Genomic DNA, 21,934 nt, shown 5'->3' on the forward strand with positions numbered 1-21,934 from the left:
CTCCCCCTCCTACTCCCTAGGTGAACATGTCCATCCTGGGCTTACTCCAGTGTCACAATGATGCCACTGCAAACTGGAGGATCAGCACCTGATATTCCACCTTGTGAGCCTACGCCCAATGGCCTAAACATGGATTTTACCAGTTTCAAAATCTCCACATCCCTGGCCTTATCACATGACCAACCCTCCCTTTCTTTCCCGCCTCCTTGACTTGACACAACCTGCTCCTCTCTCTTTCCACTTATCCACCACTCCCACCTCACTGACCAATCCCAATTACCCCCACCTGCATTCACCTATCACCATCCACCTACCTTCCCCTGTCCCACCCCTCCTCTCTCTATTCACTTCTGAGCTCCCTTCCCCCTTCCCATTTTTGAAGAAGCGTCCCGACCCGAAATGTCAACTTTCCTGTTCCTCTGATGCAGCCTGGCCTGCTGTGTTCCTCCAGCTCCACAATGTGTTATCTCTGACTCCAGCATTGGCAGTTCTTACTATCTCCAGGATGTTATGGTGCCAGAGGCCAGGATGTCTCTGAATGTCTGAAGGAAAGCATTCTGAAGGAAGAGGGTGAACAGCCAGAGGTTGTGGTACATATTGGTACGAACGACACACTAGGATGGGTGACGAGGTCCTGCAACAGCAGTTCAGGGAGTTAGGTAGAATGTTAAAAAGCCATTCACCTGCTCTAATTGTGGGAAACGATTGACTCAGTCTTCCAACCTGCTCACACACCAGTGAGTTCATATTGGAGAGATACCAATCACTTACTGTCTGTATGGGATACTCTCTGTATGGGAAGGGATTGACTTCATCATTCACTCTCTGGATGCGCCAGCAAGTTCACATTGGGGAGAAACTGTTCAGCTGCTCCCAGTGTGGGAAGAGATTCACTCTGTCATCCTCCCTGCTGAGACACCAGCAAGTTCATACTGGAGAGAAAACATCCACTTGCTCTGTGTGTGGGAAGGGATTCAGTCTGGCATCCAACCTGGTCACACACCAGTAAGTTCACACTGGAGGGAGACTATTCACTTCTCTGATTGTCGGATAGCAATTACTCAATTATCCAACCTGCTGAGACCAGCGAATTCATAAATAAACGTAATTGAATGATGTTTTCTGTTATTCATACCAAGGAATGAACAGTCGTCTTTGGCAGTTAAAATGTTAATGAAATTGTGTATTTGGAGGACATAGTTTTGTAAATGATCATAACATCATCATATGTGCATGCATTCACACTGGGTAGAGACTGTACATCTGTGATCTGAAATAACACCTAGAACTGTTGGACAAAATTAGTAGGTCTGGAAGTCTCTATTGAACACATTCTGAAGAAGAGTAATTGGATTCGAAACATTAACTGTTTCTCCAAGATACTGCCAGATGTGCTGAGTTTCTCCAGCACTTTGTTTTTATAAGCACAGTGTAAAACCCTTGTTTTTTGATAGGGATTGACTTTAACAGTGAGTTAAAGTCTTCTGGATTTCTGTGTTTCAACAATAACCTGATTTAGTAGAGATTTAATTTTTAAAAAATCAAATCATGGAAAACAAGAAAGAACAAACGTGGGGGATAGGTCTCACATCATTAGAAAGTCATAAATTAATGTAGACACTTTCAGGTGAGACTGTTTCAGAAAGAACACTTCCCATCACCATCACCAACACCAACCCAATTACACCCCCTCATGACCAATCAATGTGTGCTACGTGTGGTTCTTCGTTTATGAAATTTAATATTTTGTCAACCTGTCCCATAGGGTCATGCGTTCGGTGAAGTATAATTTCTAGCTCAGCTTGGTTTGCCAAACACTATTTTATCTTTACCAATGTGGGGGAAACTTAAACCTGCAGGTTCACTTGCAGTTCGGAACAGATCAGTTTTACACTAATCTCTGATTTGAAGCATATTTCCAGCATTCCCTATTGTTCTTCATCTGACTCTAAACCCAATTGCAAATGAGATTCTGTTCCATGTCTAGGAGCTCTGAACCATGGAAGATGGTGGCTGGGACACATTTCTTACACACCACAGGAGTAACCCACACTGGAGCTTTGCTGTCCATGAAGAGAGATGAAAAAGACCAAAGTGCTATTTATCCCCCTCAGTGTGACCTGAAGGATGTGTCCAGGCTGAAGTTCTATTGCCACTGTATGATCCTTCCCTGAGGTTGTCCTTTCTGAGCTCCAGATGATATTAAATACTCAGGTGAGAAATACAACAATCTGCAATGATGTGTTTGAAGCAAAGCTGATTTATTTGATATTTCTCCAGAATATTCAACTCCAGTCCAATGCAAGAGGTTTTTAACATCATTAAAACAAACTCCAATGGCCAGAATAAAAACAACCGAAAATTACACCAGAGATTGAGGCTACATGGCCCACCATATTTGTATGGTTGAAATAGAACTATACAGGCTGATCCCATTCGACAGATCTTAGTCTATAGCCCTTTATGTTCCCCTTTTCAAACATTTCCATGTTAGTTTTTTGAAAATATGATGTGGGTTTGTGCTTCTACCACCCGATCACACAGTGAGTTACAGCTCACCACCATCCCTGGGTGAAATTATTTCTCCCCTCTCCCTCTTTCCACAAATTACTTTAAATCTAAAAGTGCCAGTTACAGACCTCTCTGATAATGAATACCTCCTTCCTATCCAACCTATCTGGACTCCTCCTTATCTTGTCACTTCAATTAAATCTCACCTCAGTCTCCTCTGTTCCACAGAAAACAACCCCAGCCTATCCAATCTTTCCTCAGAGTTAGAATTCTGCAATCCTGGAAATACCTTAATCAATCTCCTCTGTATTGTCTCTGGTGTGATCACATCTATCATGAAATGTGGGAACCAGAACTGAGTGTAGAACTTCAGCTGTGGTCAAATGTGTGTTCTTGTCATTCACAAGAATTGTGTCCCTGGTGTAGTCAGGTGATGAAGAAGGCATTTGGCATGCTTGGCTTCATGTTACGTCATGACGTCATGTTACAGCTGTACAGGACATTGGTGAGGCCACTTTTGGAGTACTGCATGCAATTCTGGTCACCCTGTTATAGAAAGGATGTTATTAAACTGGAAAGGATGCAAAAACGATTTATCAGGATATTACCACAACTGGAAGGTTTGAGCTATAAGGAAAGGCTGGATAGAATCATAGAACTCCTATAGTGTGGAAACAGGCCACTTGGTCCAATATGTCCACACCGACCCATCTCCATCCCCATTCCCTTAGCCTTTTCATTGTAACAGCACATTTCCAATGGCTAACACACCTAACCGACACACCCCTGAATGCTTTGGGCAATTTAGCATGGCTGATTCACCTAGCCTGCACATCTTTGGACTGTGGGACGAGAAAGAAGCATCCGGCAGAAACCCACACAGATATAGAGAGAATGTGCAAACTCCACACAGACAGTTACTCAAGGGTGGAATTGAACCCCAGTCCCTGGTGCTGTGAGGCAGCAGTGCTAATTGCTGAGCCACTGTGCTGCCCTAGCTGAAGGAAACAAGTCTGTTAACCAAAGGTGATAAAGGAGCTCCTATGTATATTCAAATCAACAAAGTTTTTATTTTTAAAAATCATTTGTGGAATGCTAGTGTCACTGGCTAGCCAGCATTTATTACCTGGCCCTAGCTGCCCTGGAGAAGGTGCTGGTGAGCTGCCTTTTTGAACTGCTGTAGCCCACCTGCTGTGGTTGACCCACAATGTCCCTTAAGGAGGGAATTCCAGGATTGTGATGCAGTGACACTGAAGGAACAATAGATTTCCAAGTGGCTTGGAGGGGAACTTGCAGATGGTGGTGTTCCCATGTATCTGTTGCCCTTGTCCTTCTACATGGAAGTGGTCATGGGTTTGGAAGATGCAGTCTGAGGATCTTTGAATTTCTGCAGTAGATCTTGCAGACAGTACACACTGCTGCTACTGAGCGTCGGCAGTGAAGGGAGTGGATGCTTGTGGATGTAGTGCCAATCAAGTGGCTACTTTGTTGTGGATGGTGTCAGGCTTCTTGAGTGTTAGAGCTGCACTCATACAGGCAAGTGGGGAGTATTCTATCACGCTTCTGATTTGTGCCTTGTAGATGATGGACAAGCTTTGGGGAGTCAGGAAATGAGTTAGTCACCACGGTATTCCTAGCCTATATCCTGCACTTGTAGCCACTGTGTTTATGTAGCAAATCCAGTTGAGTTTCTGGTCAGTGATAACTCCAGAATATTGATACTGGGGGAATTCAGTGATGGTAACACCATTGAATGTCAAGGGGCGGTGGTTAAATTGTCTCTTCTTGTTGATGGTCTTAGCCTTGTATTTGTGTGGCACAATTGTTACAAGATGACTGGGTGTGGGGTGTATGTTTGTTTGGACTGGTAAATCTGGTGGTAATGACGGAATGGGGAGCCGTTTCACCAAGAAATGAACTGAAGCTAGGGTAAGGTCAGGTGATGTTACTGACCTTTAAATGGTGGGCATGGATATTGGGTAAATATGTGGTTGAAGCTCATATGGCGCTGGAGTTTTGAACAGTCTGATTCAGACAGTTGCCAAGGAGTCCTAATGGGTATGGAAGACATTAGACATCAGCTTCAGTCTTCCCAATATTTAAATGGTGAAAATTTCTGTTCATCAGTACTGGATATCAGACAAGTCATGCTTGTCAGTGATTTGGAGGGCAAATTGAGCTGATGTTATTCATGGTCCTGCTAAGTAGTGCTATTTGAGGATTAGGGACATTTTACAAATTTTCTGGGAATAATGTATAAAATCCTTCTTCTTTATCTTTTTCCTCATCCACCTGTCTCCAATAGAGGCCAGAGTCTTGTGTTGGTCTAGTTTGGGTCGCGGGTTCCTTTTCCAGAATGACATGACGGAAGCACTTGGGTTTTTGGGGCAATCGAGCTGCTTTCACGATTAGATTTTCCTCCTGCTGACCCCAGAAATGTGTGAATTCATTTTGTTCAATTTCACAATCTGCCTTTGTGTTTTTGTGGTTCTGTCTCACTCTCTGTTTTTCTGTTTCAAATAAATTTCACAGGCTATTGGATGAGAAAGATTCACAGTTCAGAAACTGAAACCCAGGATCACCTCAGAATTTGATGGTGTCACCTCATTTATGGAAACCCCAATATTATTGGATTTCGAAAATGGAAACTAGAAACACCACTCACGGTAGAGAGAACCTGTACACATACTGTATGTGTAGACTAGGCTTCAGCCAGCCATCTGATGTGTCAGAACATAAATGCAGTCACCACTGGAAGAAACAGTGGAAATGTTGGGAGTTTCAGAAGGGATTCAATTACCCATCTGTGCAGGGATAACATTGGTGAAGTCGCACTGGGAGAGGCCTATCAACTGCCCAGAATGTGTGAAGTGAATTATTCCATAACTGCCCTACTGAGACACCAGTGGATCACTGTCAGGAGAAGCCATTTACGTGCTCTGACTGTGGGCAGCGGTTCAGACAGTCATCCCACATGATGTTACACCAAAGAGTTCACACTGATATGAGATCATTCAGGTGATCTCACTGTGAGACTGGATTAAAGTGATCATTTGCCCTCACTATACACCAGCAAATTCATGCTGAGAGAAGACTGTTCACGTGCTCAGCCAAGCTGCTGAAATACCAGTGAGTTCACAGTGGGAAGAGACTATTCACCAGCTCTTTGTGTGGGAAATGATTTACTCAGGCATCTAACATGCTGCCATAGCAGTGCATTCACTCTAGGGAGAGACCATTCCCCTGTTCAGAGTGTGGGAAGGGATTCATTAGTTCATCCAATCTGATAACACACCAACAAATTCACACTGATAAAAGACCCTTTAATTGCTATGGGAAATGCCACAAAAGTTCCCAGGAACTGACGTACCATTAGCATGTTTATGTTGTTGAGAGAAGCCATTTAAGTGTTTTCACTGCGGAATAGGCTTCAGGAAATTATCTCAACTGAATATGCACCAACACACTCACACTTCAGAGAGACTTTTCACCTGGCCTCAATGTGGGAAGGGAATCACTCAGTGTGACTATCCAATCTGCTGATACGCTAGTGACCTCATATTGGGGAAACACCATACATCTGCTTCAAATGTGGGTAGAGAATCTGTTAGTCCTTACACCTATTGAAATACCAGTGAGTTCACAAGTGACAATAGTGAATGCATTTCTTCTGATAATCACATCCAGCACTGAACCAGGTACCTTGGGGTCTGTTTGTGCTTATGTTGACAAGTGCCAGCTCAGTCATTTGTGGTAATATTCTGGATAAAATTCAATTAAAATACCTTTATGATAAAAAGTCATCTTTTTAATATCTCTAACATAAGGGTTATCCTTCTGAGGGTTTTCCCTTGTTTCCTCCATCCAAAAAGTACCTCTGCAACCACCCTCCCCTCCAATGACTTACTGGACCAAACTGTCTCAGAAGTTCCTCCTTAAGTGAGCCTTGAATCCATATTTCTCTTAGGTCTGTTTCTTATCTCCTGTCATCCCTGTCAAAGCTCATCTCCTCCATGATACAGCTTTTGTTTTATGGAACTTTCTCAAACTAAATTGTTGACCACCCAACCTCAAAGTGTTCATTGACCCTTTGAGCAGTTATTTCTCTTCAGTTATCATCCTTCTCCCTCCAATTTGGCATCATCAAACACTCCCTTCACAATAACCTCCACCACTTGCTCCTTCTCCAACTTCCCTTTCCTCTCCCCTAAGTCCTCAAACACTTAGTCACATCCAAAACCTGCGCATGTCTTTTCCACAAATTCCACTTTGGAAAAGTGATTGGAATCTGTCCAATTATTTCGCCGCCCCTGCTACGGTACAGGCTAAACAAAAGAAAACTAGCTTTTCTCATTCATCCCAGGCTTTGTCAAGGCCTATGAATGCTGTAAGCAATGTAAACGTTCCCTCTATAAATTCTTGACACACAGAATCTGCGGAATCTAACAAGATGGAAAATCTCATTGAATTTTTTTTTCATCATAGATGGGGATCTGACTAATTGTTGTTTATCATTTTTTTTTCTATTTGCTACACGGAAGTGGTAGGCTGGTATTCCTATTATCATACAACTTGCTGGGAACACTAGCAATGCAGACACTTACAAGTACACAATTTTAACATTGCATTGCAGGTTCCAATCCAGTGTGTGAGACTACAGAGCAGTTAAGAACTTCAGACTTCTCTAACTAAAATGACGTTAGGGATAGGTGTGTGATAACCGCCCTGATTTCAATTGGTTTGTGGCCGTGGTCACAATGAACAAAAAGTAATGAACGGTTTACATTTGTTAAGAGGCCCTTTACCCAGCGTTCCCCGCGGCTGTGAATGTCCTCTATCTATACGACACGGCGGACCTCTGCGCATGCGCAATGTGCCCTTCGTTGTGAGCGCACGCAGCAGGGCGATGGTAATGGCGCAGACGAAGGTTGTGGCTGACAGTCGGTGAAAGGCGCCGAGGGGAGTGGCAGGGCGGATTGTAACTGCTGTTTGAGGAGAGGGGGTTTGTTAGCTCCTTGTGTAAACCGCAAATGCCGTCAGTGGTGAACGGTGCGCACGCGCGATGTCCCCGTTGCGGAATGGGCGGGGCAGGTGAGGCCCACGTGACCAGGAGGGATAATGATTGACACTTTGGGAGATAGAAGGAACTGCCGATGCTGGAATCTGAGATAACAAGGTGTGGAGCTGGATGAACACAGCGGGCCAGGCAGCATCAGAGGAGCAGGAAAGCTGACGTTTCGGGTCGGGACCCTTCAGAAAAATGACGCATTGGTTTGTTTCTCAGTCTGCAGACAGGAGCTGGGTAACTGGCGATAGGCAGAGGGAGGGAGAAAACCGGGAGCGGGAGAGGAAAGAGAGGCCGTTCATGTGCATTGGAGTGCGGGAAGGAATTTGATCATTCGTAGAATCTGGTGGTTCACACTGGGGAGAGACCCATTACCTGCACTGAGTGTGGGAGGGGTTTCACGCAGTCAACCCAACTGCTCAGACACAAGCAAGGTCGCTGGTAACTGCAGGGATTGGATTGTGCTGTTAATGATAATAAGGACTGAGCCCCTTTCATTCTGACAGTTCGTGTTTGTTTCTGTTAGTATTAATAATCCCTGTAACTGGATTGGAGTTTAATATTGGAACTATCACTTATTGTATTCTTGCGACGACAGAGTCCTTTTAAGAACCACTGTCTGTGATCTTTCTCCATAATTCAGGGACAACAATATTCTGAACTTTAACTTCAAGCCTAAATTTTACTTTGGTACAAATTCTATAATTCAGTGTACGAAAGGTTCCACTGATTAACATCTCCAATGAGAAGGTGCTGATGAATCCTTGTTGACAATTCGCACTGACCTGTACATTCCACACAACGCCCTGTCCATTATCCACCAGGAGAAGGGGTTTAGGAATTGGTGGAGAATCTCGAATCTCCAAATGTTACCCTCTGTCTAGTAGAGAAATCTCCTCAGCACAGGAATGGAGACAAATCCAATCCGAGTAACAGGCTATAAATAATCACCATCTAATAACCTTGCAAAATGTTCAGAAATGATTTGAACTTTATTAAATAGTTCCCACTTGCTTTCTCTTATGAGGAAAGCTTCAGTCGCAGCTTGCTGGCTGACAGGCCTATTATCTCTATCCAGGACAGACACAGACCCTGAAACAAAACATTTCAAACCCTGATACGACGGGTTTACATAAAGGGCCAGGAGATCCAGCTGTCTGTGTAAAGGTGCAAACTGCTCTTTAGAGGAAAGGAATCACTTTGGACAGGAAAGCGATTTCAAAGTGATCCAGACTGGGTCCAGGCTTACCCCCATCTACTGGTTCACACCAGGAAACTGTTCAGTGGAGATGCTGCCACCAGCCAGAGAGACCAGCAGCCCCTCTCACATCATCCACCAGTTTGTCCTCTGGGATTGGTAAACCACTCTGATCAGTTATGGAACGTACACTTGTTGCGTCTATTTAGCTCATGCCTCAGGTTTAAAATGTTATTTCTCAAAAAAACTACTTTAAAGTCACTAGAGCTTGAACACATTTCGGTAATCTGTGACTCCTGGACCTAAATCCTACAATTGGTGTTCAAAGTGAGGTCACAGTTGTTGAGGTCACAGCCTTGATAAAACATTAGGTTTGTTTCTACACAAATGGAAAAGTTCTGAAATAAGGTCTGGAATATTATATAATGCAACTGATAGTCTAACTGAGAAAACAGGCATGTTGTGGCTGAGAGATATCCTGGCAATTAAATCAGATTGTGACAAGGATTACAAATGTTTTCCTTTAGCTTTCTAAATACAGTGAAAAAGCAAGTGTAATCCGAACTATTTTTGAGAACTGTATATTGTGGATCCATCCAAGATCAGGATAGTTTCTGTCTGGTCATGTGTAATGAGGCAGGTTTTATAAATGATCTCTGGAAAAGGTCCACTAGAAAACTGTGACCATAACATGGTAGGATTTGGCATTCGGCTTGAGAGGAAGAAATTGGAGTCAGATACAATGACACTAAACTTAAGGTATTTACAAAGGTATGAGGACAGAGTTGTCTGGAGTGTAGTGGGAAAGGAGTTTGGCAGAAAAGACAGTTGATGGATAACGGCAGAAATCATGCCTCACAATAAAGAAACATCCTGGTGATGAAGGAGGATTCTACAAAAGGAATTAAACAACCACGATTAATCGGGCAAATTAAGGAGAGTATCAAATTGAAAAAGAAACGTACAATGTGGCAAAGATGAGTGTTGAGCCAGAGGATTGGAAACGTTTTAAAAGCCACCAAAAGATGTCTAAATAAAAAACACAAAGAACGAGAAAATAAACTTTGAAGATAAATTACAAAGTAATTGAAAAGTAGGAAACATTAAATACAGAAAAAGGAAGAGAGGAGTCAAAGTAAACATAATATTTTATTGATTTGGATGGATATCTTTGCTCCTTCACCGTGACTGGGTAAAAATCCCAGAACTCTTTACCCAACAGCATCGGTGTCTTTTTCTTTTTTATTCGTCCATGGGATGTAAGCATCACTGGCAGGGCAAACCTTTAATGTCCATTCCTGTTTGCCCCTCGAGAAGGTGGTGGCGAGCTGCAGTTTACCTCCTGCAGTCCATGGAGTGCAAGGGCACTCCCAGTGAATCATAGAATCCCTACATTACAGATAGAGGCCGATTGAGTCTGCACCAACCCTCCGAAGAGCATCCCACTCTAGTGCCATAACCGTACATTCACCGTAGTTAATCCAAATAACTTGTACATCTCTGGGCACTACGGATAACTTAGCATGGCCAATCCACCGAACCCGAACAGCTTTGGACAGTGGGAAGAAACCAGAGCCCCCAGTGGAAATCCACATGTGAACTCCACATGTGGCTCAAACCCGGTTCCCTGGAACTGTGAGGCAGCAATGCTAACCACTATGCAACTATGAAGTTGTAGAGGAATTCCAGGATTTTGACCCAGTGACATTGAATGAAAGATTATGGACAGAAAGTACCAGACTGCGTGAGTTTGGGGGTCAGACTGAGGTCACAGAGGGGATTGTAGGGAAAGTTCAGGGTGAGAGACGGTATGTTTCGGGGATGGAGGTGGCGGGGGTTGGGGGGCGGTGGGGGGAGGTGGTTGCTGCTGGAAGAGCTGAGACGGGTGAATGTGACAGAGAGAGGGTCTCGTTGATGCTGGGACTGGAGTGAGGCCAGAGCACGGGAGACACTGGGAGAAGTGCTGGGCTGGTGGCCGACACTGTGTGAGGGATGGGAGGCCAGTATTTGAAAGCCTGATGCTGGGGAGTAGGGAGAGAGATCAAAAACACAAAGGATAAACAGATTTGGAGAAGGAATGAAAAGCATCAATCACAGGTTCAAAAATACTCATGGCAAGCGGGTTAGTTCCAAATAAAAAATAAATCACCAAATTGCTGCAAATATATTCCTGTTTGAAGTCCGAGCAGTGAAATTAGATTTTTTTTAGAACTTGGGGAATTGTATGTTGCAGGTCTCCATGTTTAATTAAGTGATGAATCCGACCCTGATAATAACTAATACCTGCATTTTCGTCGTGTCCAGGGATGTTTCCATTTGGAGAGGGGTGGAGGGGGCTACCCTCTGAGTAACGTGGAGTTTGTGTTTGTGGTTTTCCCGAAGCTATCACTCGACCAGCTGAAGAGACAAGTAACAACAGCTCAATGTGCTTTCAGAGAGGGCAAGGGGCTGGGAGTCACAATTTCTCCGATTTACAGACATCCCCTGACCCATCGCCATTTTCCCATTTACAGATGTCCCCTGTCCCATCACTATTCCCCCCATTGTCAGACCCTGTCTGTAATAGCCAGGATGTCCTGCTGGAACTATGTAAGTCACTGCTGGAGTTTGTGTACAGTACTGGCCATCACATTTACGAAAGGACATAATTGCTAGATAGAGTACAGAGGAGTTTGACAGGTTTGTTGCCAGGGTTTGCAACTTGCAGCAATGAGCGAAGGTTTGATTGGCTGGGGTTGAACTCTAGAATAGAGAGAGCTGCGGGGTAAAATTAATTGAGGTGTGCAAAATAATAAGGGACTTTGATCGAGCGGACAGGGAAGACCTGTTTACTCTCGTGGAGAGATCAATTCCAGGGGCTACAGATTTAAGTCGATTATTGGAGGGTTTAGAGGGGACATGAAGAGAAATATTTATATCCAGAGGGTGGTGTGTGTCTGGAACTCGCCGCCCAGTTTGGTGGTTGAGTCAGAAACCTGCAACTCACTGAATGGGAATCTGGAGTTGCTCCTGAAAACTGTAACCTGAAAAAAGCTACAGACCGGGTGCTGGTTAATGATATTAGAGTAGGCAGCTGGTTCATTCAGCGAGCGCGCACACAATGGGGCTGAATGGCCTGTTTGTGTGCAGAAAACTTCTGATGGTTCTGTCGAGAGAAAATAGAGAAAGATGCGACACCATGACTCAGTCAAGGAAATATCTAGGAAGCAGTTTTGCACAGTGGGCAACTCGAAGGCAGGGGTCAGCTGATTAGATTGTCTCAATCTTCGTGACAGAGAAGTTCCATCAGCTCCTCGCATTTAGTAGGAAAATACTTCAAATTAGACCTTAAAAAGAAAAGCTAAAAGAACTGCGGATGCTGTAAATCAGGAACAAAAACAAAAGTTGCTGGAAAAACTCAGCAGGTCTGTCAGCGTCTGTAAAGAGAAAAATCAGAGATAACGTTTCGGGTCCGGTAAGTTCTGAGGAAGAGTCACCGGACCCGAAATGTTAACTCTGATTTTTGTCTTCGCAGGCGCTGCCACACCTGCTGAGCTTTTCCAGCAACTTCTGTTTTTGTTCTAGATCTTAAAAAAGACTCTGGTTTAACAAAAGATTGATTTATTTGACTTTACCCAGTGTACTAACACCAACAGCTTGGCTGGAGGTCATTAACATCAGCAGAAACAGGCCCCTGTCAATATATTTCAGTCCTCAGTGAAATAAACAGCAAAATGGAATGCTGCAGTTACTGGTGAACTCGCTGGTGTTTCAGCTGCGTAAATAAAGTCTTGAATGCTTTCTTACACTGAAAGCAGGGGAATTGCCTTTCCCCGTGTGATCTCGGTGATGTAACTTCAGGGTGGATGAGTAAGTGAACGCCTTCCCACAATCAGAGTAGGCGAATGGCTTCTTCCCACTGTGAATGCGCTGGTGTGACAGCAGAAGGGCTGAATGAATGAATCCTTTCCCACACTCAGGGCAGGAGAATTGCTTCTCTCCAGAGTGAAATCGCTGGTGTTGCAACAGGTTGGATGAGTGAGTGAATTCTTTCCCCCTCTTGGGGCAGAATAACAACCTCTCCCCTGTGTGCCTGCGCTGATGAGTTTCCAGGTCAGAGGGGATTTGAACCCCTCCTCATATTCTCCACATTTCCCTGGTTTATCTCCACTGTGAACAGTGCTTCTTCTTTCCATATTAAACATCCAATCATATGGAAGTTATGATAAATTGTGTCAGACCCCGATGTGATGTACTGTTTTAGTTTTCTGTTTGCAAATCATCTCCTTCGAATTTCCTGTAAAATTGATTTATAACAGGAGAAAATGGAGTGAGAGAGAACCAACAAAAAAAAGCACAAAGGCAGATTTTGAACTAGAGCTGAGTGAATCTAGTCATTTTTGCAGCCAGCAGGAGGTAAAAGTGACATAAAAGCTTCGTGATTGTATAAATAAACAGAGTTCCTGATGTCCTTCAGGGAAGGGAGCTGCCACCCATTTGACCAATAGCAGAGTCTGGCCTCTCTGGGAGGAGAGATGAAGAGAGGGAGAACGAAAGAGAGAGAGAAGCTGTTCAAGCTAAACTGTTGTTCAAGAAAATCTAATGTCATTTTGTATACTAAAGAGTTCCTCTCATTAGTGTCATTCAAATCCAAGAATAATGTGGGTGCAAAATTGATTGATAGCATCTTCAGCAGTACTTGTCATTCAAACAAAATCCTGTTATTTCATATGGACAGCGTCAATTTATCAAACTGAACTCCTCTAGAATCTCTCTACCTTTAATCGTTTCACGTTGGGCATTGCATGGCCTGACTGGATTCCAAAGTCTTTGGAGCTAACCCCAGCACCTTTAGCTCCATCGCCACTCCAGCTCAAACTGATGAAACAAAGACTTTCAAAAGAAAATTGCATGAGCTCCTACAGCAAAACATAACTTGCTGAAGTATGACGAGAAGGCAGGGAATAGGGATAATCAGATTTGCACGTGCAGAAAAGCAGCACAGGCATGGCAGGCGAAAGGAACGACTATAGCACAGAAGGAGGTCAACAACTTTTGGAATACTGTGTGCAACTCTGGTCTAACTGCTATAGGAAGGATGCTGTGAAACTTGAAAGGGTTCAGAAAAGATTTACAGGGATATTGCCAGGTTTGGAGGGTTTGAGCTATAGGGAGAGGCTGAAGAGGCTGGAGCTATCATCCTTGGAGCGTTGGAGGCTGAGGGTGAACTTATAAAGGTTTACAAAATCATGAGGGACATGGATAGGCTAAGTAGATATTGTCTTTTCCCCTGGGCTAGAGAGTCCAAAACTAGAGGACATAGGTTTAAGGTGAGAGGAGAACGATTTAAAAGGGACCTAAGGGGCAATTTTTTAATGCAAATGGTGGTGTGTATATGGAATGAGCTACCAGAGGAGTGGTGCAGGCTGGTACAATTACAACATTTAAAAGGCATCTTGATGGGTATATGAATAGGAAGGGTTTAGAGGGATATGGGCGAAATGCTGGCAAATAGGACTAGATACATTTAGGTTATCTGGTTGGCATAGACGAATTGGGCCAAAAGGTCTGTTTCCATGTTGTTCAGCTCTATGACTCGAGGAAAAAAGACCAACAGTGCAGCCAGAGATCAACCCCCGCAACCAACACGGACCTGGATACAAACCATCACTTAGTTGCTCTGTCTGGGTTTCCAAACTTTGTTCTAAGAGTACCTGTGATACAACAATAATAAAACAATGTGGGTTCTGGAAATCTCCATTGCGAAAAGCCTGAAAATATTCAACAGGTCAGGCGGTGGAGAGAGAAACAGTGTTAATATCTCATGGTGTATAGAATAAATTACAGGGAATATTAAACAGTACAGAATTTGATGGCCAATAACCCCTGAAGTGGAAGAGAAATGGACAACAGAACGAGAGAATAAAACAATTTCTGACTTTTGAAGGATCCTGTGGGAAGATCAACTTGGGAAATCAGCAGCACGTGGTTAGGCGACAGGCAACCATGGAAAACTGACCAATAAAACGCTAACCATGCGTAAGACAAGCCCGTTGTTAGAAACAGAGGAGGTCAAAGGTCAGAGGTCAAAGAGATGATCAGGAGGACAGAGGTGAAACAAAACAATGAATAGACAGAAAGGCTGCCACACCAGCCCCAGAGGCATTGATTTTGCCTCAGATAAGAGAGCACGTCCCTCAAAGCTCTACATTGTTGCAACATTCCATACCAAAATCTGTCGTCGGAGTCTGCAGCTGGGATAGATCAAAGACACTGGAGTCAGGGTCAAGTTGAGGAAATATTATGCAGCAGGTGATGTCATCACTCAATGGTTGGTGTGGTACCTGGTAATCAGGAAGAGGTGTTCCTGACCATGTTTGACCTGATGTGATGATACTTCAAGGGGTGTAAAGGAAGTTTTAAAGACTGCCAGGGCAATTCCCTCCCAGCTATATACCATTGTGCTGTTCTCTTTGCTGTGTCTATCCTGTTGGTGGGGCACCTTTTTAGAGGTGGATAGAACTGAATGGCTGGCTCGGCCATTTCATAGGGCAGTTAACAGTCAACCACATGTGGTTGTGGGTCTGGAGTTATTCTTTGGTAAGGATGGCAGAATTCCATCCCTGAAGAGCATTATTCTTTATGACAATGTAGGCTTTTAATTCTATTTTTTTACTGAGTTCAAATTTCACCATCTGTCAGTTTTCCCCGAGACATTATCTGGATGACTATGACAGCCCAGTGACTGTAACACAATGCCATCAACTCCTGATGAGACCAAGTCCCTGGAATATTATCTGAATGACCAGACAGGTGACAGTAACACTCCACCATCATCTCCTGATGACATCACGTTCCCAGTACACTATCTGGATGACTAGTTCAGTGAGAAGGAATACCGCACCATCACCTCCAGATGAGACCAAGATTTTGAATAGGGTGGTTCAGTCTCAGACAGTTCCCAGAAAGAGGGATGGATTCAGAAGATAGGGAGTGGGATTTTTAGTGGGCGACTGAGGGCAATGGCTTTGCATCCTTTCTCATTCTTTAATTGGAGGAAATTTCTGTTTGCCCAGTGCTGGATGTGGGATAAGCATTCCGATAACTTTAGTAACCATGGAAAAATAGAGAGAGATAGTGATGTGGTAGAACTGGGTGCTGTCAGTGTTTGTGTGAAAACTAACGGTGGTTTCAGATGTCACCTGGAGGCAGCGGGTAGATGAGAAATACGAGGGACTAAGGATAGATCCTCGAGGGACACCAAGTTCAGGGACATTAGAGTGGAATTGGAGATTGTGGTTAGGGTAGTCATTTGCAAAGATGGTGGGATAAAAGGTCTGTTTTTCTCAGGAAGGTTGATGATGGTGGATTTATTATAAGAGCCAGAAGAGAGCAAACTGTTAACAATATCAGTGACGCACTGGGAGGTGGATGGTCAGCAGTTCAGTGAGAATAGTGTCGAGGGACTAGGAGTTGGGTCTCATGGACAGTAATTCTTTAAGGTTAAACTCACCACCAGTCATCTCTGTCAGTAATGAGACAGTAGCCTTATGGTTCTCTACAATGATGGTGGCAACAACTTCAGGGAGAGGAAGCGCACCATGAGAAGAACTACATTTTGAACTATTACAATGACACGCTGCAGTTTGTTTAACACAAAGCTGATTTATTTGACTTTTATTCAGAATATTAAATCTTTGCTTTCAGTCCTAGATGTGATTAAAAAAACAAAGTCCAATTACTGTTGAGATATGTGATCTCTCTGCTGTCTCAGCAGGGTGCACGAATGAGAGAATCCCTTGCCTCACACACAGCAGGTGAACGATCTCTCCCCAAGTGTGATCTCGCTGCTGTTTCAGACGGGTGGATGAGTGAGCTAACTTTTTTACACACGGAGCAGGTGAATAGTTTCTCCCCGGTGTGAACCTGCTGGTTTACTGAGAGTTAAGATGATCTCCTGGACTGAGTCCCATAGGGAAAGCACCTGAGAGGTCTGTCGTCATGTCAACATGTTGATGGCATATTTGTTCCACAACACTTCGATAGCACTTCCCACAGGCTTGCCATTTGAAAGGTCTCTGCTCAACGTGAACACGTTGATGATAAAACAGCGCCCAGGAACTTGTGATTCTCACAGTCTGCGCATTTAAAAGGTGTCTCCTCAGTGTGAACACATTGATGACAAGTCAGTCCCCAGGAGCATGCGTTGCACTTGCCGAAGTCTGGGCTTTTAAGAGATCTCTCCACAGTGTGAACCTGATGGCGTCTTAGCAGTTTGAACGAGTGAAGCCCCTCCCACAGTCAGAACAGGTGAACAGTCTCTTTCTAGTGTGAACCTGCTGGTGCTCCATGAGGTCAGATGATCGCCTGAACGCAGTCTCGCAGAGAGAGCACCTGAACAGTCTCTTCTCAGAGCGAGCACATTGGTGGGACATCAGGTCCCTGGAGATTTTGTAGCGTTTTCCACATTTTGAGCATTTCAAAGGTCTTTCCTCCATGTGAGAAAATTGGTGGGACTGTAGATCCCTGGGCGTTTTACATCATTTTTTTTAACAGTCTGGGCTTGTTAAAGGTCTGTCCACAGTGTGAGCACGTTGATGGCACAACATTCCACTGGCATTTCGATACCATTTTCGCAGTCCAGGCATTGAAATAGCTTCTCCTCTCTGTGAACGAGCTGGTGTTGCAGCAGGTTAGATGATGGAGTGAATCCGTCCTCACATTCCGAGAAGGTGAATGGCCTGTTACTGGTGAGACTGCATCGACGAGTTTCCGGCTCAGATGAGGAAATGAACTGCTCCCTACAATCTCCACATTGCCATAGTTTCTCCCATTGTGACTGCATTTGTGGTTTATGAGGCAGAAGCCATGTCCACACATACAACACGTGCACAGTTTCTCTCCACTGTGAATGGAGCTTTTTCCCTTCCACTAAGAAGAATCTTCTCACATTACTGAATGTCTCCCCTTGAATTTCTCAAATTGTTCTGATACTAAGTCCTTTGAAAATGGACAATAAAGGAAACCTCATGCCTGATACTTAAACAGCGAGTTGATTGTGAAATTCAGGTAACATTTAGAGAAACTTTTGAAAGGGAAACTAATGAATCCAATAACTAAATATTTTCCTCAGCATCCAAATCATTGCTGTGTGGGTACCAGCTGTTGATCAGACACTGATATTGGGAAGACAGTACGTTAGGAATGTATGGTAAATTAGAGATTATCACAATAATAAATGACACTCATGCTGGTCATAAACAGGATAGTTCTCTGCTCATCGCTAGCTATGATACACAGTGTTAAGTAATAGAAATCAGCAGAAATTAAACATGACATTACACCACTGCTAGCCATGAACAAATAGCCCTCTCAGTTCAAATGAGACGCATTAATCAGAAAATGTTTCGAGAAGCTCTGTGAGTTCAAAATAATTTCTCTTTGTAAATTTACGTTGGGAAGATACTTAATGTAGTTGCAAGTTTTGATCAATTAATTTCATATTCTAGTGCTTGAAAATACTTAATAAACAGGATTAACTAACTAGAATGACCTTTCTTTGGAAGTATCAGAAATTATGGTTGTCCAGTCAATTTCCTGTTTTCTGATAGTCACATCGTGAAGGCGGCATTCAGTTACTTTTTGTAAAAGAAGAAACAGCAAGTAAAATGTGTCATTTCTGTGTAAATGGAACAAAAACATTTGTCTGGTTGCATTCCATTTTAGTTGATTCATATTTTCTTTAATCTGCCAGACACAGCAGGTGGCAGCAATCAAGCCGACTGCAGACATGTCCTCGATTGCCCAGTGTAATTTATAGGAAACCTCTGGGGTGTCTGCAGTAAATCAAATAAATACATCCTCACTGTTCACTGCTTGGCAGAAAGCCAATTTTAAACGAAAGCCGTTGCCTCTGTGTAAACAAATCTACCCAGCAACATTGCTGGAGTCCATTTTGTTTTTCAGTTATGCAACTTTGTAAACTGTTCCTTTTCTTAGGAAAGGACATTTTTACAGAGTCTCAGATACAAATCGAAGACTCACAATTGACTGAGGATCGCTCCAGCATAGTATAATATTGTAATAGATAGATAGGCAGACATATAGACAGGCGGAATGGATAATGCATAAATGAATAGACACACAGATAGTTTCATGGTTGGCTGGGTCTGAAAAAAAAAAAGCTTTTCTAAATTCTGTATGTTATGTTTGCTGAATTGATTACTTGAGACAGGTCCTTTATACAATTTGTGCCAGTCTGTCACATTCGGTTCTTACACAATTCCCTTATCATTACAATACCTAACGTATCGGGAACTGATGAGTTGAACCTCATCAATAGCAGACTGAAGATGCCCCTATGCTACTCATGATCGTTCTGTGCAGATTATAATTCACCTCAAAGCTAGAAAGCGGGTACGAGCCCTGATTCAGAAGTAATTATTTCAATATTTGGAAAATGTCCCCATCATATGGAATGGCACGGTGGCTCAGTGGTTAGCACTGCTGCTTCGCAGCACTCGGGACCTGGGTTTGACCCCAGCCTCGTGGACTGTCTGTGCGGGGCTTACACATCCTCTCAGTGTCTGCATGGGTTTCCTCCGGGTGCTCCGGTTTCCTCCCACAGTCCAAGGATGTGCGGACTAATTTGGATTTGCCATGCTAAATTGCTGATGGTGTCCCGGGATTATAAGTTAAGTTGATTAGCCAATGGGAAGTGTAGAGGGCTGGGTCTGGGTGGAATGGTCTTCGTAGGGTCTGTATGGACTCGATGGGCAGAATGGCTTGCTTCCATTCTTTAGGGATTCTATGATTTTGAGCAGAACACTCAGCATTCGTTCACCCAAGTTACTTTAGTCGAAGCAAAAGTAGTGCAGATCATCGGAACAATGCCTATTACAATTGCCCTGTAAATTATTGTTGGCCTTTGTTACTGTGTCATGAAAGAAGTCAAACTGCCACTTTTCATCCAGTTGATCTTCTGCTGTGAGATTTGCTGAGCATGTAGAAAACGTATAGTAGTAGATGGATTCGAACAATGCATCAATATTCAGGAATAAGTTTTAATGAATATTTCAGGTTTATTTTCCTTGAGAACAGAACACCCTTTTTGAATAAGATAAAGAAAAATGAACAAGTATTATTAATAAGTAATTCTAAACTGATTTTAGGTGACACCTATAACATTGATTCAGACCAATTGAACCTTCTTCTTGTACAACTCTTACCTGCCCCAGAGATGTGTAATAACATCTCTGACCAGGTTGTTCAGAAAAAAAAATAGGTTAATCAAAAAAGGCAGCCATTAGTATTAACTTTTTCGATACCACTGGACAGAAAGAGGGAAATATGAGCGACAATTCTCAATCCATCGGTATTCCACAGTCCACCACATTACAAAACAATTGATACTTCCCCGCATTTTTGCCATTCCTACTTATCAATAAGAACTGAGATTTTCCTTAATCAATACGTTGTTTCAACTTATTCAGAGTTCCATAGCCTTCAAATTTCGAAAGCCATTGTTTCTTTGTACTTGATTGGTGTCTTCGGCTTGATTAATGATTGCCAACATTGCCATCACTTCTAATTTTTATTGATGCATCACAATCAACGTTCGATCTCCAATCCGTGATCTGATAAATAGTTTTAGAGGATAAGCCAATTTTTCCATATTCCCTTTGAATTACTTTCAGGTTCAATGTGAACTATTTTGCATTTTTTTATTCGTTTTGGTATTTATAATGTACTCCCCAGAATAATAGTGCTAATCTGGAGTCGACTTCAAGACCACGAGTGCCGTTCCTGAGCGACGCAGAGTCAGTCTAAAATATCAATGTGTTCGTAGCTACAGTTCAGTCATTGAATCCCTGGATTTCAATTTATTTATGTCTCCTTGATTCATATATACAGTGCCAACGAATATCTGGATGTCCAACGGTGGCTCAGTTCCCTCACAGTCCCCTATGGCGTGAAACCGAAGATCCTTCTGTCGTCCCATTTCCACATATAGCATCCTGTGGTACTATTTCAAATAATTGAAAGACAGTTGTTCCTGTGTATTGTTTAATGTTGTTTTGCTTCATCACAAAAACAGATGACCATATCATTACCATATTGCCGATTTTTGGGAGCTTGTTGTGCATGCTGTGTCTGCTGAAATACCAACATTGCCATCCTGAACATACTTCACAGATGCATCTCTTGCTCACAAACACAATGAAACTCCAGGGAACAGTGAAACGCCTTTTATTTTCTCTGTTTTTATTAAAATATGCTCCATTGAATCAGTAAGTCAAGAATAGTTAGAATGACTCCTGAAACCGAGTTTAGAAATGGATCATTCAGCTCCTCAGCCTGCACCAACTATTTGAAATTACTATGTCGTTCATCACAACAGAAACAACCTCTCCTTTTCCCACAAACGCCAGCATTTCTACCATTGGAGATCATATCTGTGTTGATGATGGATAGGTCTTGCACAAGTTTTCTGATCGTAACAGTTGGACATTTTCTTCGCACTATTTTAATTTGTGAATAGTTGGGAACGTTGTGTGTTTTCCCCAGTTGCAGGTGAAGGATTTTTTTTTTCATTTTTTTGTGGGATGTGGGCGTCGCTGGCTGGCCAGCCTTTCTTGCCCACCCTTAGTTTCACTTGAGAAGGTGGGGGTGAGCTGCCTTCTTGAACCGCTGCAAAAGCAAAGAAGGTATTTGAAACCTCTACAGAACACCGGTTAAGCCTCACTCTTGAAGTTACATTCCGTTTGGGCCCAATATAAAGACAGATAAACGATTCAAGAGTGTACTTCCAGACATAGAGCTTCCAGGACACGGGCATGTTGCAGAAGTTGAGCACGTTTCTTTGGAGGAGAAATGCATGATTGATACATTTAAAATAATTGGGAGTTTGTTCAGAGAAATAAGGAGGTAATGTTCCCTTTGTTGTGAAGTTTGGGAAATAGAGGACACCGAAGTAAAGTGAATGATAAAAGAGGCAATCGTGACATGAGTAGAAAATCTTTATAACACGATACGTCGCTGTGATCTTGAATGCACTGATTGAGCGTGCAGAGTAGACTAAGAGTTGAAGCTCTCAAGAAGGAATGAGATCATTTCTCGAAAGACAATTAAACCCTTCAAACCATCAAACAGACAAGAAGGCCCGAATGCCTTTATATGTA

The 21,934-nt window shown here is 43.1% G+C and overlaps 1 pseudogene; it reads left to right on the forward strand.

Annotated features, from left to right (window-relative positions):
- Positions 1-778: 778 nt before the first annotated feature.
- LOC109937935 overlaps positions 779-21,934 on the forward strand; it is a 42,090-nt pseudogene continuing 20,934 nt past the window's right edge.

Source organism: Rhincodon typus, chromosome 42 (genome assembly GCF_021869965.1).
Source record: "Rhincodon typus isolate 14 chromosome 42, sRhiTyp1.1, whole genome shotgun sequence".
Lineage (NCBI taxonomy): Eukaryota > Metazoa > Chordata > Chondrichthyes > Orectolobiformes > Rhincodontidae > Rhincodon > Rhincodon typus.